Here is a 6,000-nt window from a genome sequence, read left to right as displayed (position 1 = left end):
CCTATTTAATTATTATAAAACTACTGTTAGAAAATACGCATTTGACCGCAAGCAACGCTAGAATTAAATAGTTTTATGCGTGTTATGTAAAAAATATTAGTTTGAATTTATAAACTGAAATTTTTTTATAAAAAAGACTTATATTGTAACATAAAAAATCCCCCCTCCCCGACTGTTTATTAGATCTGGACTCAAAATTGCCCCCTCCCCCACTCCCCCTTCTCCTTGTATTAAGGCCTTGAGAGTATGTATTAAAAAATGTGGTAGAAGAATTTTTGCTATGTCTTGATTATCCATACGTAGAGTATAAATAAAAAACATAATTTAAACTGAAAAAAAAGAAGCAGCTGTATCATCAGAACTACTGACCTAATAACAATTGGTTTTATTTCCTACCTTATTACATATAAAAGATTAAAAATATGTTTTACATTATAATATAGTGTAAAACATTTTTATTATATATTATATAATACCTTTATTACCTATACTATTTTTATTATATATTATATAATATATATTATATAATACATTTCTTTTAATTTTAAAACGTGAGAATTAGTGAGGTATTCTTAAAAAATCTTACATTCTCATTGAACTGTAACAACCATAACTCTTAACTTTTCACTGTGGTAGACCTTTTTCTCAGACACAACAAATTTTTTCAGTGTCTTGTTTTGGTTGTTATGCACTGCTTTAGATGTTTGTTCTAGAGCAACACCGAGCGGAATCTTCTGCCTATCGAGATACTCCTTGAGATGGAATATATAGATGATCGGTCTCTGTATACTTTAACAGAAAAAACATTTCCTCCTGTTACAAGTTTTATATTTGCTTAATGTACAAGAAACAACTCTCTCAACAATTCTTTGAAGTAATTAAAACATGGAGATTTGGAGCTGTTATTTTTTTGTTGCGAGAATGTTAAATACCACGACCAACAATTTGAAAGCATTCTGAGCAAAATGAAATTTTTCTAATGAAATCTTCTCAAATGTAGGTGAATTCAGAAAGATTAAGTGTACAACTACTTTTAGTACACTGACCTGCAAAAGGAACAATTGCAATTGTTATCTTGATTAATTCTTCTCAGCTTTTTAACTTGATCATGACCACTTATCGAGGATGTCGCCACGCCTTTACTGATAGCTTTACCTTTCTATTTAAATATAAGTTTGTCTGGAAGCTTCTGCAAATTCCAGACGGATGAGAATTTAGGTTCAGACTGAATTCAGAATCCACAAAGTCTTTGATCAGATAAATCAAAGACTTTGTAGATACTCTTCCCCAAAATAGACATTTTTTGTCTTTTCGACACAACAGAAACATATCCATCTCCTATTTTCTGAATGAAATCTAGCTTTTTACATACTCATTTCAAACCAAAACATTTTTGTTTAGTATTTTCTGTATTAAATTATTTTTTATTTTATAAATCAATATTCTAACAAATTGTTTAATTTCAACAAATTAGCAGACGATCGACTTAATTTATTGAGACTAAGTGTTCAATGTTTTGTTTTATACCAATGTTTTGATTTATACCATAAGTTTGCTATATGCTCCTTTTCATATGAATTTGCAGCAGAATTAAATTTTATCAACTAAGTTATGGACAATTTCAAATGGAACATTTTTAAGCACATCATTTATTGCTTCAAGTACAAAGGAGCATTGTTAAGCACATCATTTATTGTTTCAATTAACGCATTTTTATTGAAATTTTCACGTTTTGCAAGCTGTTGGTCCAACAAAGACCACAAAATTTCAATACAGTTGAGATCGCGACTGTTTGCAGGCCAATCAATTGTTTTGGTATTTGTCTCTTTGAGTCACTTTTGGACTTTAATTGCTCGTTGACATGAGGCATCATCTTGTTAGAAGATGAAGTCTTTGCGAGGTTTACCGTAAATAGCTAATGAAGAAAGAAGATTATCACCAAGAATTTATGTGTCTTTCTGAGTTTAGTCTACCATTAAATAAATGAAAAAACCTGTCGCCTTTATATGTTATACAAACCCAAATACCAATTGAGCCACTACCTTGCTTAGTGCGTTTTAATATATACTAAGAAAGGTAGCGTATTCTTTGTATTTTTTTGACGCTCAGGGGCGCAATTTTTAGTCTTTAAGATAGATAACTTCTTGACATGAAGCAAACTCCAAACAATAATATGTTTATACTTATGTCAAATAAGGATGCTTTGCAAAAAATTGCGATGATTGGAGCTTGGGAACAAAAAAGCCCCAAAATTTTGGCCCCCATGCCCCAAACGTGAGAGCAACAAGTTGATAAAAAATTTTTTGTACTATTTTCAACTAGACTTATATTCATCAAAAATATTTTAATGTTCAAAAATTATGACCATATAAAGTTTAAACCCCCCTCAATTTGAGGGGGTTGCAAGTTTTATATTGTCATAATTTTTGAACGCTGAAAGATAATACTATACAACTTAAAATTTATCGATGATTATAAGTTTAGTTGAAAATAGTACAAAAAATTTTTCATCAACTTGTTGCTAGCACGTTTTTTGGCAGGGAGGGCCAAAATTTTGGGGCTTTTTTGTTCCCAAGCTCTAATCATCGCAATTTTTTGCAAAGCATCCTTATTTGACATAAGTATAAACATATAAATGTTTGGAGTTTGCTCCATGTCTGGAAGTTAGTTATCTCAAAGACCAAATAATGCTTTGGGCGCCCCTGTCGACGCAACATTACTCTTAGTTGCTTAATACACGAGAGGGAAATATTATTTTTAATTTTTTTGTCTTATTGTATCGTTTTAAAAGACGAACATCTCAAGAGTGATCAACTCCAATATTTGCTTACCTATTTCTCTTGAGCTTAACTTAAGTTCGTTGCGAGTTGTAGTTGCATTTGATTGCTTTTGCTAATTATTTTAATTCAATCGATCTTTTTACTTGTTTTTTAATTTTATATTATTATGAGTTGGATCCATCATTGACGTCATTTAAATAATAGTAGAGCAAAAACGATAATTTGAAACACTTAAATGGCTCTAAAAATAGGTTTCAATTAGTGGAGTTTAAGTTAATTGACTTAATTTGATTTAATAAAAAAAAATGAATAATTATATTTATTAATTAACAAGTGTTTAAATTTTAGTTTGAAAATAAATTAAAAACATGTTCTACTAATAAAAGCAGTGAATTATTAATTTTTTATGGTAAAAGATTACTACATCTGTCCAACAACATCTGGAGTATTCCAAGATCATCTCTACACTTTTGTCCAAGATCATCTGTATTTTTCTTTTATTCTAATAACTTGTGTCCAATATCATCTGAAAATTCAACGACCCTTAACAACATCTTTAGAAAGATGTAACTAACTTTAACTTATAAAGATTTAACTAACATTAGAAAGATGTAACTAATCTTTGGAAAGATGTAAAGTCTGGTAATTTTTCTCCAAGTCGAATACAGATGTAGTTGCACGGATGTTATTACACTTTGATAGTTTAAAAGATGTAACTATCTGTAATATTCATTTAATTTTTGCACAGATGTTATTAGACACCAATAAAAAATTTTAAATGTTGTTGGACAAATGTTATAAGACATCAATGAAATTTAAGATGTTATTGGATAGATGTTATTATACCTCATTTTATTTACAGATGTTGTTGGATAGATGTTATTAGACATGGCAAAAACTGATGTTGTTACCCTGATCCATTTTTTTCATAATAAAAAAAAACTGTTAAACCTAACTCTAGAAATATTATTCGAAATATTTGAATTCTTGAAAAAAAAAATTTATATATATATATATATATATATATATATATATATATATATATATATATATTATATATATATATATATATATATATATATATATATATATATATATATATATATATATATATATATATATATATATACAGTATCGGACAAAACGAGTGCAACTAAATAATGCTAATTTAGTTTCTTTATATGAAAGTGCTGCATTTTTTCAATTTAGAGAAATAACTATGTAACTGTTTAGAGACAAAGTTCTTCAAGTTTTATTCATCACAAAGTTCATTATTTGTACACGAAAATTAATAAATTAATCAAAAGTATTAAAAAAAGTTGATTTCCTTCTGGACAAAACAAGTGCAACTCGACAAAATGTTGACCAAGCTGTATTTCGCTATCAATATTTCGTGGCGAATTCTTTGTTGTCAATCACAGCCTTGCATCTTCGAGGCATAGATTCGATCAGGTGATCAATGAAACTTTGTGGAATCGCTGCCCAGGCCTTTTGGATTTGTTCAAACAGTTGATCCTTATTACGAACACCTTCACGATTAATTCTGCGGTTGATGATCTCCCACAGGTTCTCGATAGGGCTGAGATCCGGAGATTGAGGCGGCCAATCCATCACCGATAAGTGGTTGTCTTGAAACCACTGCTTGACTACTTCTGCAGTGTGTTTCGGATCGTTGTATTGCTGAAAACGCCATTTTATTGGCATATTCCATTCAGCATGAGGTAACATAACATCTTTCAGAATATTTTTATACATGAAACGATCCATTATTCCATCGTTTCGATGTATTGGACCTAGACCGTTAGCAGAAAAACACCCTCAGACCATTACATTGCCTCCTCCATGCTTCACGGTCTTATGGCAGTAACGTAAATCGAGGCGTTTTCCGGCCGGTCGACGTACACGGCAAATGCCATCGCTCCCAATGATGTTGAACTTCGATTCATCACTGAACAGGACAGTTCGCCATTTCTGCACTTTCCAGTCAATATGAGATGTAGCAAACAAGAATCTTTTCTTCTAGTTTTTTAGTGAAATCAGCGGTTTCTTTGCAGGTCCTCGAGAAAACAATCCGACTTCAACATCACGTCGTCTGATTGTTCGGTCCGATACAGGCAGCTCTAATTGCTTTTGTATCTCGACTGATGATATCCAGGGATCCTTCTTGACGGATCTGACGATCATAGAATCCTCTCTAGAAGTGGTGGAACGCGGTCTTCCACCTTTGTTATCTGCTGCCAACTTCCCCGTAGAACGATATTTGGAACATAGTCTTGATACGGTCCATTTTTTCACGCAATATTTATCATAAATACTTTTTTGTGACATTCCACTTACGTAATCGCCAATAATTTTCTTTCTTAGTTCCAATCCAAGACTGTCGGGAGCCATTTTTGCACTTGAAGTCATAAAAATAATAAAAATAAATAATCACGCTTCTCAAGGCTTACCGTGTTACATTTACCTTGTGATGATACGATAATGCTCTATGGAACACAACGTCTTGGTTGGATGTGGACTGTATTGATGTAATGAAACACTTGTTGTATTTCACTTCTTGTATTGATGTTCTTCGATAAAACACTTTGATAAAACTCACTTCGATAAACTGTCTTGATAATACTGACTGATTGACTTCCATATACTGACTGAATTACATGTCGATTTACATGTCTCTTATAAAGTAAAATGAACCTGTGTGAACCTGTTTTGGAAGATTCTAGACGCTTCTTTTCGATGCTTCTGGAATCTTCTGGATGCGTCTGAATGTTTCTGGATATTTCTGTATGCTTCCAGATGCTTCTTCTGGAAAATTCTGGAAGCTTCTGCATGCTTCTGGAAACTTCTGGATACTTCCTTTAATTATTAAAAAACTTCCGTGACGTTGACACGGACCAGACTTAAGAAAATGAAACAAACCAAAAAAGTTGCACTTGTTTTGTCTGCTACAAAATGGCACTTGTCAACGAAATTCTGCCTGTGTGCTGTCACCTGTCAGCTGATTGCTCATGTCATGGCATGCTATGACTCCAGACTCTTGAACTGTTTGCTGTGGTAGTATAGTTCGTTTCGTTTTTAAGACATGTAAAATTAGGAACACTTTTTAGCATTGTTCGTTGTTGGTTGCAAATGTTTTGTCCAATACTGTATATATATATATATATATATATATATATATATATATATATATATATATATATATATATATATATATATATAT

General features: G+C 31.5%; 1 protein-coding gene across 8 annotated transcripts in view; it reads left to right on the top strand.

Moving 5' to 3' along the window:
• The window catches only part of LOC100204458 (ankyrin repeat domain-containing protein 31), a 157,904-nt gene that overhangs the window by 150,579 nt on the left and 1,325 nt on the right, over positions 1–6,000 (top strand). The window lies entirely within an intron of this gene.

The sequence above is a fragment of the Hydra vulgaris genome, chromosome 02 (genome assembly GCF_038396675.1).
Source record: "Hydra vulgaris chromosome 02, alternate assembly HydraT2T_AEP".
NCBI lineage: Eukaryota > Metazoa > Cnidaria > Hydrozoa > Anthoathecata > Hydridae > Hydra > Hydra vulgaris.
The sequence above is the reverse complement of the archived record's forward strand: the minus strand, read 5'-3'. Positions and strand labels throughout refer to the sequence as shown.